The 18,753-nt window shown below is 32.1% G+C and overlaps 1 protein-coding gene across 1 annotated transcript in view; it reads left to right on the top strand.

Annotated features, from left to right (window-relative positions):
- Positions 1–2,811: 2,811 nt before the first annotated feature.
- The window catches only part of LOC126846870 (uncharacterized), a 35,748-nt gene continuing 19,806 nt past the window's right edge, over positions 2,812–18,753 (top strand). Inside the window, exon 1 of the mRNA XM_050586702.1 lies at positions 2,812–3,368. The gene's annotated coding sequence lies outside the window, so the exon portion shown is untranslated. The remainder of the gene's footprint in view (positions 3,369–18,753) is intronic.

The raw sequence follows: 18,753 nt of genomic DNA, 5'->3' as shown, positions 1-18,753 counted from the left end.
TGAAATTATAATATTATATTAACAAATATAATTAAATTTATAATATTGATATTGATTTGCTTTCTTTTCTAGTTTCCTCAACTATTCCTGTTTTTACTCCAAAATACTTACAGTTGAAACAAATATTCGTTTCATGGCTGAACAGTTTGTTCTTGATTGCCTACATAATACCATCATATTATCTCATTTCGTTTCTTTGACTATTCCTCCTTTTGTATTCTACAATAAAATATATTCTCCTTTTTCTTAAGTCATTAAAAATAATACAAAGTTTTATATTTTGTGTTATTTATACATTTCTAGTGGAATAGACTGCAAAATCGTTGTTAGAGGATACAAACTAATTAATACAAATATTCGCCATGAAATTTGCACAGTTTAATCTGCTTGGTAATTTCAGATAAATGTGACTATTTTTAATTCTGCGACCCCATCGATTTCTGGGGTCGTATTCGCCTCACCTTGACCACGAGGGGTTAACTTAATAAAACAATATCATTTGTGTTTTACGAAATTTGTGAATTATTGTTCTTACGATGATTCTGAGCAACCCTATATTATATTATTTTTTACGCGACATCTTCACTATGTATTCCAAAACAAATCAAATGGCCACAAGGTATTTGACGTTGTATTTATTATTTTAGACATTAAACTATAACACAAAACACTAAATAGCGTTTAAAATGGAAAACGTCCAACTCGGGAAAGGATGAAAATCTAAGATCAGATAATAAAAGTTGTATGGCTTCCATGGAAACGGACACTGGCCCAAAAAAAACTATTGCTGAATCTACAGCGATTTCTGAAGATCTTTTAAATTCCTCATTGGAAGATAGATTGGAACAATCTCCACAGTCCAGGGTGATAGAGCATTCGAAAAACAAAGAACATCATAACATCAGCTCGGTACACAATAGGCTATATACTACTAAGTACAATGCACCGGTAGAATCTCAAAATGACCGCACTAGTATTCACCAAACGCCAGAAAAACGAGAAACGCAATTTGTAGATGTGCAACGAGCACATAATCGTCATTGACTGTTGAAGTGATTGACGAAGATTCTCAATGTTCTTCGGTCTACGATGCTTGAATATAAAATAACTCCAGACGCCAATTTACCTCAACTAAAACAAAAAAAGTTAAGATACGAAAAAGCCTGTTAAAAGTTACAGCTGATTGGTCACAACCGGAACTGAAACTGAAAATTATTTTTATGTTTTTTCTAATAAAATTATTATATAGTATTTTTAACTTTGGGTTATTTAAAGAAATTTTAACTAATTATACGCAGATACAAGTTAAAACGACTTTAGTATTTTTTAACGATAATAATCAATAAATACTTGTACAATAAAAATGCAAGGCGTGCGTTCAACTTGGAACAACGAGAAAGATTTTTGGATTATTGACCTTGGCTGCTTTGTATTTGCGATACATTTTTTCTCTCTTTGACAATAACTTTTAAACTTTTTTAAAAAGTGGATATAGGTTACCCTATTAACACTATACTTGAAAATGTATTAATTTTTTAGTAAATTTCTTGAACAATTTTTAAGCTCTGTAACTTAATTGTTGTAACTCATTTAACTTGCGCAACTTATACTAGAGCGAATCTTCTAAACTTGGATTTTTTCGTCAAAAGTTATTTAAATATTGTAATGTTAAATCGAAGGTAAAAATAAGTTCAGCTTTAAAAATAGGGTTATAACTTATTCCAAAAAGGGTTGTATTTAAATTCGAATAATCAAATAGTAGGTACTAATATTCAAATTTGATGATACGATAATAGTTTCAAAGTTATGTAGCCATTTACCTATTCTAAAAGTTTACTTTTGACTACCTATTGTAATTAAACGCTAGAGTATTAAAAAAATTAAAACTCGTGATTTTTCGCGTTGTATAAGTTAATAAATACTTTTACAATAGTAATTATTACTACAATAGCAATGTGGTGGGGGTAGGAAATACTAATTAGTAAACTATTGTGAGAAATACGTAAGTAATGCAATTTTTTTTTGTTCTGCTAACTACAATAATATTATATATAATTATAATAGTAATAATAGTATTATAAACAATTTTTTTTAATCAGTTTTTTCCTATACCAACCTTGGTATATAATTATTTCTCGAATGTCATAATTATTATTATAATAATGTACCTATTCTATAATTTTGCATTTTTTTCCTAAAAATGTCCTCCGAGTATTTAGATGTCTATTACGACCTGGAGATATTGTAAAGCAACCTGCAGCCATCGTTAAATACAATTCAAAGTTCGATATACTCAAATTCCAGTTATGATAATATTTAATATTAATATTATTATAAAAAGAATATTTGTTTCGTTGGATGAGGTTATGTAGTTATGACAAAAAACCCTCAATTAATAATCTCGTTTTTTATATTTACTGACAAACCCGTTACTATATTAATACAAATTACAACCTGTGGAAATAACAATCAATTGTAAGACCCACATGTTTTTATTAAAGAACAAGTTCATATTAACAACCAAGTTTATGCTACATGCTACAATATTATTTTGTAAGTAGATGTTAATTGGCTAGTAGCTACTGAATTTCTGGCTAAGAATTACTGGTAATTTTTTACAGCAGGAATAAAATAAATATGCTGCTGGCTGGCGTACAATAATTTTTACAATACCGTATCGCTCTCGTTTTCTTATCACAGCGTTGATTCGGTCGGCTGCACTGCGAGCACAAAAACAGTGTTGCCAATGGACAACCCTACCACCAGCTGAGCGGGTGTGTTTGTGTGTGAATGCTAGTCTGTGAAAGAACAGTGGTGTGTGTGTGTGTGTGCGTGCACAAAACTTCTGCACATTTACGATACAACTACTAGTTGTACCACTACTACTGTCGCTGCTGTTGTAATCATACGGGCAGCGCGACGTCGACGATATTGTGTGTGTTATCAGCGAGCACACACACATACAGTGCAAAGTTCTCTTTAGTGTCGTGCTTTACAGGGATTTATTTTTGTGTATAAACAGCGCGCGTGAATTGTATTTTAAATATTTTTTTTTCTATATAGTTAATTTTTCTTGTTTCTTTTATCGTTGTAGTAATAATTATTTGTCGTCGACCTAACTAGTGCGTTGATCAGTGTCCGAGTGCGGGCTTTGTCGTGATTTTATTTATAATATTGCATCAGTGTACATTTTCTATCTTTTTTTTTTTTTTATAATAATGTTTGTGGTTAACGATAACGAGTGGTCCGGTTGCGATCCGGCTGCGTTACCGTCAGACTAAGTGGAAAACTGTAGGAAATTCGTCACAAATGACACCAAGGCAAATAACGTGGATAAAACCGCCGAACCTTGGATTGGTGCGAATAAGGTACAACCTGCATGATACATAATTAATAATTATAATGACATACACGGTAGCTGTGTATTAAAATATAATATAATGTTATGGTTTTGTTATCGTGGCGATTTTTCTTGGAAAACGCACTAATGGCCATGAAAAAAAAACTGTATGCAATTGGTTCACGGTAGCCACCGTCAGTTTTCCGAGCTGATTCCGTTGATTGTTTTTTTTCGTCAATAAGTGAAAGCAACGATAACGATAACATTATCGCGGCCTGAGTGTAGTACCTTTAAAAATATATCATGCACTGTGGACGGGCGATAATGACTGAGGTCCGATCCAAATAAGTATCGCAATATTTCTTTCGACAACAATGCACGTCGTGATTAGACACTACCGAATAATGATAATAATTACTTTTTCGCGCACCGTTATATTATAATAATGTGATTATTATTTACTGTAATGCACACGTGCCTGCCGTATTATAATGTGGTGGTCTGTGGATCTGTAATCGGGCCAAGGATACCCAACGATCTGGATCTGTAATCCATAGTACAATAATATGCATAATGATACAAACTGAATACTAGGGATCCGATAAAGCAGAAACGGAGAGTTTAAACTCTCCTGGCGCATTAATAAAACCCCGGCGGGTGATAAGCGACTGCTAATCGTCCACAAGAGAAAAAAAACAATTGCTCTTTTTTTATAGATAAGAAACCGTCGGTACCTAATCGGTTTTCTTTCATTCGACAACAATAGTTATTATACAGGGCCTGGAAGAACGCGGTATGACGTTTTTAAAAATCAATAAATCACATATTAGTTTTAAGCGAAATTTAATTTTAGTATTTTCCAGTTATTTTGTCACAAGTCGAGTAGTCATAATTTGAAAAAAAATAATTAAGTAAGGATTTTGCAGACAAAACTCCTTCACCCAAATAAGTATAAAACAGTTGGTGTTCGAAAACTGAACTAAAAATTAATTTTTTCTAATCTATTTATCAAATTCTTGGTGTAAGTAATGGCTAAACTTTGGCAACTCTTTAATTATAAAAATTATTAAGCCTTGTGCTTGTAGGTAATAACTATTCGATTTTTAGAAACTTAAAAATTATTGTAGATAGTTTTCCCATCAGAAAATCCCATTTCTAGTACAATCTATGAACACTTGACCTAGTCTTTATTGTCTGAAAAGCTTTTCTCACGTTATTTCTCACGTCGTTGGTCACCCGAGTCTATACATACAAATACGAGTATTATAGCTTGTTATACCTAAAGTCATCACATTTTTCTTTTTGACATTATTTTGACGGATTTAAAAAAACGTGTAGATACTATTTGTGTCAAGGAGTGTCTTTTTCGGTTAACGTAAATTCATTTTATGACTTCTAATTAGATGCAGGTTTAACAAAAGACAATGTTGTAATTTACAGAAAATTGGAATATCTAGTTGTGGTTTAATCGAACTAAGTAACAAAAAAACCAAGTACAGGATAATCGCAACACTGTCGTTTTAACGGTGCAGTCAGATCAGCAAGATATAATAAATACATTTAACTCCGTCACGTTTTGTAGGTGTTCATTTTGCGTGTACAACAAATCGTTACTAAAACAATCAAATTGTGCGCACACACGCTGCATGTATTATTTCTTTTATTCGAGACCAGATTATTTACCTTAAGAAGACCTTCTTGAAGAGATCAGTCAAGATGCAGAGATGATTTCTACCAGTATTCTAAACCATGCTAACAACAAACACTTGTTTATTTTTTTATTGTTACCAATGACCGCTATTGCAAAACTATATCTTAATTGACATGTGGAAAGTGCATGAAAGTGATCTACATGATGTAGCTATACCTAGATTTTTTTTAAAAGTTGACCTTAAAAAAATGGAGAATTTGCGTCACGAGCTTGTAGCACCTTTATTCCCATATTAAATGTATGCATGTATACCATTGTAATAAAAATAATTGAATCAAATAGGTACAGCCCGATTGTCCGTGTGTACGTATGGTACAACATTAATAAATAGTCGAATATATCTACTTTTTTTCGTTAAAATATAATAAAACTTTGTGTAATGTTACTACGAAGGTCACGCCATTATTATCTGTTTCCGGCTGCACTTGGGCGTGACTCATTGAACCGTTGTAAATATCAAATCGTTATTTTAAACTAGAGCTTCTCTGTTGCTGGTACGGCATTGCCTAGTGTTTTATAGCTAAGCATACTTGTTGATGGACAAATATTTTTGTTTTTAAGTCTCGAAATCTGCGTTATCAAATGTGTTTCAGTATGCTAAGTTTGAATACGACTGTTTGTATTTTACTGAAATATATTTTTTAAAAATGTTATCATTGCCGGAAGCAAATTTTCGTGAGCTGATAAACATTAACGCGGGTAGGTACTGAAAGGTCAAAGAAAAAATGTTTATCTTTTAATGACATTATATCGAAACGAATAGTTGAAAACTAATTTTATTTCTGTATTTTTAAACTCTTGAACTTGCCATTTTAATGTGTGGCGTATGGTAAACGCTTAACATTCGAATTATTCACTTAAGTGTACCGTATTTTTCTGAAAAATTTGCGTTCTTCGCTTCTTCTTGTTGTCATTAATAATCCTTAGATTGGTTTGTCTTAGCTCTCCATGTCTCCCTGTTGTAGTTAATTATTTTAGGTCCTTCTATTTTTCCCTATTCGTGTCCTTCATCAAAGTTATATAATTATTTAATGTTAAAATGCACCTGTAATATAAAAAACGTAGGGATTATCGATACATTTTTTTATGAATAACAATAAGTGATAAATATGTTAACTAAAACTTTAAATTATATTCTTTAGTCCTACGATATTACAAGCTAATTTATCTTGTCCTTTGATGAAGATCGTGCCAAAATATTTGCATGTATTTTTTTTTTTTCGCACCACTGACAAACTGTTTTTAATCGTGACATCATAATTTAAGTAATTATAAATTTAGGAATAAAATTTCAAGGTACATTTATGGCGTTCTGTTCATTCGTATCTTTATATATTTTTAATGCAAAATTTGAATAATACGTATTGTGAATGTATCAAGAAATAATAATCCAAGCTAACAATTTGTTAGTTATCATTTGTCATTTTATCATACTAGATAACTGTGCATTTATTTAATTTATTTTCAACTCTATTTCAAAGACAGTTCAATAAGAACTTAATTGCGCCGTTCTTGTTACTTGCATATGTGATATGTCATCGTTAAATACATTGATAGGAAGGGTCATGACTCGTGGTGGCTAACGGCATACGATATCAAATGGATTTTGAATGATATATAATTAGAACACGGATACGATATACAACAGCAGCAGGCAAGACTTAAATAGATACTATTTAAATTGTGGTATTTGTCTTGTAAAAAAAATAATTATTGAACAATCAAAGCTATATTAGATAAGTAAAGAAATTAATATTTAAACCGCATAGTGTATTATTTTTATGCTTAAGGTTTAAATAATAATTTATTTACTATTTTATATATATTATATAACCATAAGTTGCTAAATTTTTTTCTATATTAGACAGGCAATTTTAATGTTAAGATGTATATAGCACCACATTTTTATTAGTCATTACGCATTATAATATGTGTATATAAATTTAAAATCGTATCACGTCCTGCGCGTTTTGTGATGGAAAAATGATCCAATATTATATCATAGGATAGTTAACATTTTACCTTGACGCTTTGTTAAACAAAAATAATGAATAGAGTGTACTTTGTTGTGTGTGGCTCTTTTTTCCTGTCCTCCGAGTCCTTTTTTTATTATTGTTAGAAAGAGAAAGTTCAAATGACCGGCACGTCTAGTAAATTTATTTTTAAATTAGAAGTAAAGTGTATTTCTCTCTTTCCGTTTCTCGTTATGATGGATTTGTCGGACTTGCCATTGTAGAGCGCAGCGTGCACGAAGCAGTGTTGCAGTTAGATATACATATTTTTTTTATAGGTATCCGATTTTTTTTATCCAAATTGGAACGTACGCAATTATTGTTGTTCGTATTATTAGATTTTTCACACGTGAACAACAATAAAGTATAATATTAATGTCTTGACCCAAATGATGTGTAACGTCACATTTCAATTGTTTTTACTCGCATTAACTGACATTTAAAACCCTGTGCACTTCTAATGGTCGACAGTATTTTTTGAGAGCCGAACAATATTATTTTATGTCCATCGTGGCCGACTTAGTTTTATTGCCCGTTATCATTTGTTATTATTATTACATTCGCTACTTTCGGACTTGTAAGAACTCATTGTATCACTTGTATCCGTATCACTACCGAATTGTTTGTGGCAAATCTACTTTTTATTTCCTACCGCTGAAGGCGAAAAGTTACAATGAGTATAATATTTTTTTAACCGTAAAAAGTACATACGTAACCTTACAGCAGTAGTTGAAAATCAACTGATACAGCCCATAGTAATCACTCAAAAAGCCCAACACTAATCGTCATGAATCATTAGAATTTTTATGTACAAAAGTAATGATAATTAGTTAAAAATTCGATTGTATTTTTTTTTTTTTTTTTGCTGCCTTTCTACGAGCTTTGGCTGCTAAAACGTTAATCATGTAATTAGTCGTACTTTCTCGTGTAGTATGCTCCTGGCTGTAGTCTAATTGTCCATCAATACTATTGTAGTATAGATTTCATTATAATTCGTTTGCCGTGGCCGGTTCATCAACATTTATTAAACCGTATAATCAAAACTAAGTGTTCGCATATATCTCCCGGGTTTGGACCCGTATCTGTTTTGGACACAATTGGAGAGATCTTTTGTGTGTATACCGACTACAACGATCGTCATATTATGATTTAATCAATTTTAATTTTAACTGTGAACTATTAAAAGTACTGTTGCTTTCTGCTAATATCTTCGTCGTTGATAACTCTACTGTTATCACGGAACGATGAACTCGGACAGATTGCCAACCGCTGATGACCTTCTGACGACGTCGTCGCACTTTCTCTACTATCGTCTTCGGTTTTTTTTTCGTGGCTTCTGATCTATTCTTTTTCCGATGTTCGCCATCAAACAATCATTATACGAATAATAACCGATGGGAGTCTACAAAAAGCCCACTGAACGATTAGAAATCGCGGATGTAATCGGTTGGAAAATCAAACGTTTTACTTGTACTGAGTGTGTACAAGTGAAAAACGATAGAAGTAAAGAATGAAAAAATATATATTATTTTTTTAAATTAGGGTATACTTCGTTTTTTAATTTCTGAAAGAAAATATTTTTCATTTCTCTAAAAAGTTTTAACCCCTTAGAAAGGATTATGATTCACCATATTCATTTCTCTATGCATTTTGTGTTAATTGTCATAGCCTAAAAATAAGACTTAAGCATTGTGTAACGACCAAATTGGTCAACATTTCTGAAATTCACACGTTTGTATATTAGTAACACTTGTAAGGTTTCGTACTTTAAAATATTTTAAATTATTTTTTCCTACATGTATTTATTTAGTTTCATCTAACTGTATGTGTTCTAATTACAGTAATTATGTAATATTAGTTGAAGTATCGTTTAACGGATGTTTTCAGATTATTTTGATGCCGATACGTCATAGCGTATATACTATCAAGTGGTCATTACTTGTTTATAACTTTAGCGTGACTCATTTGATGCTTATGTTCACTATTTTTTTTTATCAAATTAGTTTTTTTATACACAATTAAAATCGTTCGTTGACTTCACATAACCGGAAGTAAAAGATTTTTTTCCAGATTTATCATAAACTCAATTGTTAGGCTTCCTGGTGTGATTTAGGTATTCTGATAAACAGTAAATTTGAAGTGAATAATGACGGTCTATAATTATACACTTCTTTTGGGTTTACTACCTTAAAAGTTTAAAGACTTTTAAACTTTAAGAATTTTTAAGCTAAAGCTTATAATATCGAAGCGATGATGTGCAAAGCTCGATCTCCGAACCTATGATTTGATTAAACTGTAATTTAAATTAGAGCTGAGTTAATATTACAAATTTATTCCCCAACCCCTTTTCTTTCTATTCCTTCCTCTATATATCCTCCCCGCCAGAGATCACAGAAGTTTTTGTTTTGCCCCCCAGGCTAAGAACGTTACCACTTTAAAATAAAACCACTAAATGATCTAAAGCATAACAGATACAAATTTGAAAAAATGATTTACACTGAGCAGATATTTTTGGTTAGTTCTATTTTATTGGTGCGATCGATGAACGCTTCTACTTATTAGTCTCGATACTCTGTCCACTTGACAAGGGGTAAATCGAAAATGTTAACTCCACACCGTTAATCGTCATTGACATTACATCACATCATTTTTTTTTTGTATTGTATTTTTTTCGCTAGATTCGCCATTTGCTTGCACAATACCATATAGTTTCCACGGATTTTGATACGGTGTAGTTCATCAAATACTCGTGGTCAATGACATTGGGCACACACTGTGTAGTATCCACTATTTCCACAAGCACGACGAATCCACTGTTATGTTATCGTCATTACTATTTATACTGTGCGACAATATCAAACATCTTTATTTTGCAAATATTTTTTTCTGGAAATTTTTTTTTACTTGACTATTTTATGTGTTTTAAAATCGGAGACGCTGGTTTCTAGTAATGTTGCCCAGCTGTTGGTGCGTTGACAGTGAAAACTGGCCACGCTCATACGCCAGCTGGTATTTTATTCTCTTCGTAATTACGACTTATTGTTGTGTATGTGGTGAGAAAACACATTATTCTAATCTAGAAATAACTTGAGCAACATTTGTGGTTATACATAGTAAGAATAAATAATCAAATATTTAAAAAAAAAAACCTTAACCACAAAAAATAGTACAATTAAGCGTACATGCGTATCTCGGTAGCAATGCTATCATCATCACATAGGCATGTTTTACTATTATCATCAAATATATTATTTTAATATTTTATATATTGGATGTCATTAATTAACAAAATATTATGGCAGCGTTGGGCCTTGAAGGCCTGTCAAGCTACACAGAAAAAAAATATAGTTGGTCCGACTAAAATTATAGTTGATATAGGAACATAATACATTTTTAGTTGGAATAACTAAATAAATAGTTGGCCCAACTAATTGTACAGTTGCTTTAACTAAAAATTTAGTTGGACCAACTATGTATATTTTCCATGATGATAACGATGATGATGACAATGAAAATAAACAGCGTTAAAACTATTACAAACTTAGTTTTGTCAAGTTATGCGTTAACCGTTTAACAACAAGACCTTCAAAAATAGTTAATGTTCAAACTCGACACTGCTGGGCGAAAACATTCCTTACACAACTATGATTCAACCGATGGATTGAATGCGTGAAGTAAGTAAAATCGGTCATAGCACCTGGAATTTGCGAAACGCTTGTAAAATGCGACATAAAATCATAACACATACAGCGTTAATATAACGATTTCCACAGAGAATTGTTGAAAAATACACTGTTGTATATTTGTATGTAATAAAAGTAGCATGAATGTGTCGATGTTCTGTTTACACAAATATTGGAACAATGCCGCCCAAAAATAAAAAACATTCTTCCCGACCAATAATTATATGCTTTCTTTTTTTGTAATTTTAAAAAATATATACCAATTACCACCTGCTTTATGAGTATAAATCAGTTGACTTCATGGTAATTATATGCACCTTGGGTGTTCAAATAATTTAGTATTAGTCTTGTTGTATTCAGATAGGGGAAACTCGATTTATTAAATAGTACTACAAGGTGTAATTTAAATTCAAAACATAACGGCAAAGAGTACTTAATCGACTAGAAAATGTAACTCGTGTGTTTGGCTTTATATTGTTTCATCCGACCGCCCCCACACTTATGTGTGCTCTGGACATTACAATATGTGTTGGCACTCTTCGTTATAGGCAAATGTCTTATTCTCGAATTTATGTCAAAATCGTGTACTTATCGTACAGCGGCGGCCTATATTGTTTCTTTCCATCCAATACACTACACAATACTACACCAACAGCAACTGTGTTTGGCATTTTCATTATGTATAAGAAGAGATCTGCACCAGAGGGCATGCGCTAAAATTAAAAACGGTACATACTGCATACACGATTTAGGCTATCCAACTCGAATAACCATGTCGTTTAAATATAATAACACCATCTGACAAGGCTCGCATTGTGTCCACACAATGTTTTTCTCTGTGTATTATAGATACAATAATGTATTATTTATTTTTTAATTATTATAGCCTATCACAATAAAACATTATCATGTAAAAATCCACGGTCAGTTACCATCATTCACCGCCACCAGTACACGGACACACAAGAGGTTAACGGCCGGCAATATGTGTGCAATGTGTGCTTGCATCCTCCTACTATATTCGATGTTGAAGATCCGGACAACCGTGACAAATAGTCTTTTACCACGGTCGGACCTTATATTCACCCAAAACGCCGTGATCATAATATTTTCCATTGGTTTTCATATAATAGTATATTAATAATAATAATAACAATAATAAGCAATACATGCGAGCGGACGAGATTCAATCATATAGAGATAATTTTACACTATTCATTTTTTTTTTTGCTCGTTTTTTACACACCAACAATGGACAACCGCTTTTTAATACATAATTCATATCGGTTACGTGCGGCCCTGGCGGCGGCGACCGCCGGAACAAATGCTTTCTCGGGATACGACGACGTGGTTAAATGCATTTGGACCGCAGATGGAGAACTTACATCACGCCCTCCCTCTTATAGGTCTCCTCCAAATTATTTGTATAAGTATTTGCCCTTCTCCAATACTCAATACTTAGGTTTGGCGTGACGAATGACTGACGACTCGGATATCACAGTAATGTTTGTTGTGTTTGCACTATGTACATGATAGATACTTACCCCCATGTATAACAACCCCAGCGACTATATATTTTGTTGCTCTATATGGTTACGTGTATTTAGGATGAATTATTATAACAAAATAACTTAATAACACATTTTCACTGTAAAATTGTTTACAAAATTAAGATAAAATATAACAATATGAGCAAGTGCCATTTTCTTATTAGTTTTGAGTAGGAATACCATGATATTTTTATTTTTATCAGATAACACGTATTAACGTATTTTTAGCATAGGTTAATTATATTACGTTCGTGTATGAATGCTTAGAAGGGGGCATTTATTTAATTTAATTATATGCAATTAATATTATCCGACACAACGCTACGGGTTAATTACCCAGGTGGGACCGTTAAAAAAAGCGATGTTGTTTTTTCCATTTTTAGCGATGTTGATGTGGTTTTACAGACAGCTGAGTTGAGTGCTATCAAGGTAGTTAATCAAACGTTGATCATTTTAAACATATTCTCAAACAAAATCCCGTACAACTATTTTATTATAGGTCAACTTTATAGCAACACGTATCCTCAGAAAGCTTACAACATGGGATAAGATGTATTTACGATTATATCACGCGGAATGTCGATGAATTATGCAAACAGATTACGCAACACTTCATAGTTTATCAGCCGACACTTTTTAATAACTCGTAGAAAATGTACTGTACTTAAATAACACATCATTAAGCATTTCTAAAAAAGTAAGTTAAGTATATTATTTTGATTTGTTTGCGTGCCGCGTGCGGCATAGGATAGACGTTATGATTTATATTTTTTTATGTTGGTTACTAGTTTTTAATTTGCAATTATGATATCGCGCTAAAAAAAATATAATATGTATATATTGTTAACCATATAACCGCCTCATGTTTGGGAACGTAAAATATTTTTTAGTCGTTGTTATATAGTGTAATCTGAAACGGACTGTCCGTTGAAAGCTAGAGGAGTCTAGATGACCGAATTATCCAATTGGTTAAACGCCTGTAGGCATAAAAAAAAAAAAAAAAAATGTGTCATTGGACGACGAACTGTGAAAAGTACATTTGTGACATTACATCATTTCTGAGGCGTATTATTTTTAAATTACCGTGACCATGATTTGTAGTTGTCCAACGTAGTTAACATGTGCAGTGCAAGTAACAACGACAATATTATATACATATAAATGGATTTAATAATATAAATTTGTATTTAATAAATAATTATATTTATAATATATTATAAATACTTTGTCAAGTATACTGTATAGCGGATTTAGAGCTTATCAGAGCTGAGAAATGGTGTATTTTCTTTTTTGGTCGATAACCGTTTCCAAACGACGGGGTTTGTTTTGATTTCCATAGTACTTACTGTTGACCATTTTTTCCAGTAGGTATAGAACACTTGTGTGCCGCAGTGAACTTGTTGTAACTGATATGGATAAAATTTTATTCGTAAATGACTTTCAGAATTTGTAAGTAGAATACATTATATTTTTGGAGACGATAATATCAATAGCGTTTGCCAATTCTACTCTTTGACAGTTATGAATAAGTTTTAAATATGTTTGCGACTCGAAATAAGATTTATCAAAAACGCTCAAAGATTGTTTTATTAATTAACGTCGAGTACAACGTGAGGATTAACATTTAAACTCATGGCTTCGAAATTTCCGTAAGCGAAAATATGCTTACAAACCTGCAGTCAGCGGCTTCTAGACATTCGCACAATTAAAACAATACATAATAAGTTAACAGCACACAAAATATTAATCGGCGTGATTACGTATGATTTTATTTTTATTTTAGCTGGACATTATTATATAATTAGTTTAAACATACTATAACAAATTTAAAAACTATACATGACAAACAACCGTGGCGATTGTCTAGAAATACTTGATCCAAAACTCGGTTTTGTAAAGGTCTAGTGATCACAACCTGAAGAATTTTAGCGTTAGCATTCTTCTTGTTATTTAATCTTCTACTGCCGTACTCGATTATGATTTTTACGCCTATTGTTGGTAAACGGAGTTGGGAAATCGTTAACTTTTACTATAAATTATAATACATTATTCAAAGTACTCACATCTATGGGTAAGAACTAAGAAAAAGCCTACGCAAAACAATACGTCGACTCTGATTTATATTCGACCGTATTTATCTATGAATATAATATGTGAGATGCTTGAATGTGCGTAATACATATTTATACATTATACACTAAGATAATAATAATTTTTACCCGTCGTTTTCATCTTTTAGTGCGATATTGTTAACCTTGTTCTTTGATGAACCGTGTTTCCCGGAGCAACGGAACCGGTGTATACCAGTACCCGTGTTGTATATACGTATAACGCACAGTGTGATCAAAGAAGGCGATTTTTTTTCTCTGCGTTCGGAAATAAAAACCACTGATGAGGTTTTTATTGAGAATAATACTGTGCACGGTGTACGTGTGGCCAACAAGCAACTCCTCCATGAAGGGGTAGTGCGTTGTGTGTCTGTATGACATGTTTCGAAACAATGCAATAATCGTGGACAGTCTTCGGCGACACACTTGTCTGTTCAACATCTGTGAGTACCCATGTGGCTAATGTCTCTTATGATCTTCCGTCTTATTTTGTGAGAAAAAAAATATATTACGTATAAAAAAAGAATAATAATAATTACCATTATACATGCTCTGTATATAACATGTTTTTTTTTAAGAACTAATTAACAATTAAGAGGAACGAGAGTAAAAAAAACAATCTCGCATATGCTATATATACTTCACAGCCGTGTTGAAATCATGTTAATTGTATATAATAAATTATTTTTAGAGCGTGGTGCATTTGAGAAACGACGAATTTATAATATTTACACCAATAGAAGATTATATCTTTTTCGTAGTTTTCCTATATTTGGCTCGATCGTTTATCTCGGCCTAAATCGCATCGCCACCGCCCAAATCACCTACAGCGCATTTTTTTCAATAGCACTGACGAAATTATATATAATAGTCGTTATCCAATCGGCTGTAGCAGCATGTGTGTGCATTTTTCTTTATTTAACGAAATTGATTCATTCCGTCATCATATTAACCACAAGCCGATAATATACGGTTCCGAATTTTCATCGTTGAACGGATCCTGTTGAGGAGAATTTCATCAGAATACACACAATAATAAATAATAATATTATATATTTTTGTAATAAAATACTATTTGAAGAGCGATCGCGGACAACGAAATTGACCGTGCGACGTTTGATCGAAGGAATCAACCGATATATCATTATTATAATCATAACTGTAAACATTCGTTCATTGTATAATGTACATATCCTGCACGTTATAACAGAGAAATAACTGTAAACGAATTCAAATGATATTTTACAGTATTCGCTTTGTCTGCGAGTGTAACAATATGCTATATTATACATTGGCAATAAGCAAAGGCGTGTCTACTGAATACTGATAATCGCGAAGTGTTAATTTCGAAAATTGATGACTTCAATCGGTAGTAATATCAGGGCCTGAACACTGGTAAAAATGAATACGGGAAAGATTCAAAGATATACTTAAATACATCGTCAGATGATTTCTTGACGACTTCGCTTTCGTATTTGCCATGCTCGCAAATAATTAATACACAAAAAATCGAAATTAATTTTTGTTTATAACATAAAAAAAAGGATTGACAATAGAAACGTACATGGGACACTTCTATAATCTATGAATAACGCACAAAAACGGCCTCTGTTTTAATAGTTATAGATTCAGTGATCACTGATAAGACATCGTCTATCCATGGTTCTATTTTCTATAAAATAAAGTATATAACAAACACGTTGACAAAAACGTGACATTTTTTTCATACTCCATAGTCAATAGAAGTATACAAATTTAATACTTAATTTGCATTTTCTGAGACTTTTCACTCAAAAAATATCGTTGATACGAAGGTATTGTATAAGCTGATACGAAAGAATTGTCCCGATGACTTTCTACATTCAACCGAAATCGGCCTTATAAATTGCATCGACGTTTCTAAGCTCTGTCTTAAAACATTAGTCCACATGGATTAAAATATATATTTATTAACATTTGTTATGTGATGATGTTCAAATTATTAGAATGTCAGTGACGTGGTGCAAGACTGTTATTATGAATCGAAACATTGCCGGCCACTGGCTTATGTCAAAAGTCAACTGCGCACCGCCCTATGTAAATATTAATATATTTATGATTTACATAATAACATTCATTATTTATGTGCGGTGTACCGTTGACAAAAAGCGTTACCGAATATGTATGTCGACATGGGAAAAGCTGCTTGAGTTACTGATCTTAGCATTAGTTAGCTAATTGTTTTGTAGGATATTTGAATTCGTAGCCTTTGATGTATAGTGGGTGGGTCCTAAAACCCAAACAACAATTTTATTAATGAATTTTATTTTTAGACAAAATAAAAGAAGCTAGAATTTCAACATTTAATTGCGTTATTTTAAATGGCTATTTGCTCTAGTATAAAACATTTGTATTTTATTATTATGCGATTAAATAATAAATAGCTTTAGTATTTTTTTAGTCCTAAAATGATGAGCAAGTATTAAAAATTATAATTGAGTAGGTATTACATAGGAATTATTAAAAGTAACTTAAGTTTATTACCTTTATTTATTTAAGACAAATGCAATCAGTAAATAATAGTTAATTAATATTGAATACTCTAAAAGCACGTGTACTTATGCTGTTATACCCGTTTATATATTCCGTTTTACTCGTAGACAGTGTATTTTGTAGACATCAGTGAACAGACCTTGTGTCCTTCGACTGCAGATTAACGCGTACAATAAAGGCCGCTCCAGCTATTATAAGGTAGCTAATAGCTATAGGCTATATTGTGTGGTTGCTACAAAAAAAACTAAATCGGTCAATCTAGATGTTGAAATTCTGGTACCCAATAGAAAGATATTATGTATGTTTGAGCTCGTCAGTGATTTAGCCACTGGGACAAGCGGTTTCCCTAGTTTCTAACGCCGTCACCGCAAACACCATAGAAAGCCTCGGATAATATGCAAAGCCATAGGGAGACAAAAAATAAAGGTTTTTCTTGTTATAACACGCTCTCATTGGCATAGTTCTGCGGTTGCGGTCTCTGCCCCTACCTTCGATTTCCTTGCCTAGAAACACAACGTGAATCGTTGTTTTTTATCATCTCATTTGTGCCTACAAAATAATACAATATTATGAATCTATTTAGTGTAGTGTCTGAAATAAAACGTATTAGAACCAAATGAACAGGGACGAGATTTCATTATTTTCCATGTTTTTAGATAAATTCAATTTAAATGTATGTATTTGTATATTGCAAAAAATTTCGAGGAAAATATATGAGTGTACTGATTATTTACTATCAATACAACGGTGTGATACTGACAACTGGTGGTTTATTTACTTAGGTGTACGAATGTGTAATTTATATATAAAATATAAATGAATTATGAACGTGTTGTACTCCCGACACGATTTCAATATCTCTCTCTACGTTATAAAAATATATATCTCAGTACTAATCTCATCGAAAACCGGTTATGCTAAACGATAAGAAAAAAATTTTTAAGTATTCTAAACTGTGGATTTCGGATGTTTTTTTGCATCGATCTTTTGTATAGATCCACGTGGCGCCGCCTGATCTACAGGTCATCTATTTTGTATTCGCAGTGTCATAACATAAATGAACAATTTAACGTTTGATTCTAACAAATTTTTACAGTCAGTCATTTTAATAGAAAAATGTTGTAGCATGTTTCATTTCTTCTTTATTTTAGAACTGTGTTTTTGCCATGGCCGATGCTTTAGATTAACTGTTGCCAAAAGGACAAGGTCGAATGAAACTTAAAGTTAATAAATTTACACGCATGGGACATGCCGTTAAAAAAGTTATTCCATTTAGATCCAGAGCCACAATGCCGATGTCAATAATCAAGAATGGTTTTCAATATTAGTTTTATAGAATTTGTAGTATGATAAAATTTTTTTTTTTCTGGTGAACTACTGTTGGTAGTTTCAATAATGTTGTTGGAGAATACTTTGCTATGACGTTTATTTACCCAGGCCGGGCTGGACAGTTTTTTCTTTCAATATTTACATACATTCGTATGTATGAACACAATGAAGTACTTATGCGTATGGATTTGTATTAATTTTTTGTGACCATATTTTAATTTGTAACGCTTTTTTCTCCAAATAAGCAACAATACGTGTCGAGGTGAGGACAGCCAGTATTTACTTTGCAACGGGCAGTGAGTAGCAATTAAACCTCTCGAATTAAGTTTAATATTCACTGCGCTAACACAATAGTAGTAAATTAGTATTAACTACATACGTTTTTTTGTTAACAGTATGTCTTTAACATAAAAACATATAATATGCGTTCTGTCTTACCTACATTGGCTTATTGTGTATAATTATTCGGAAATTTTGTTGGTTATTAT

The sequence above is a fragment of the Adelges cooleyi genome, unplaced genomic scaffold, assembly GCF_023614345.1.
Source record: "Adelges cooleyi isolate 19-005CV unplaced genomic scaffold, UGA_ACOO_1.1 ACOO_flye_CR_arks_rails_tigmint_CR_PRNA_9, whole genome shotgun sequence".
NCBI classification, from domain to species: Eukaryota; Metazoa; Arthropoda; class Insecta; order Hemiptera; family Adelgidae; genus Adelges; species Adelges cooleyi.
The sequence above is the reverse complement of the archived record's forward strand: the minus strand, read 5'-3'. Positions and strand labels throughout refer to the sequence as shown.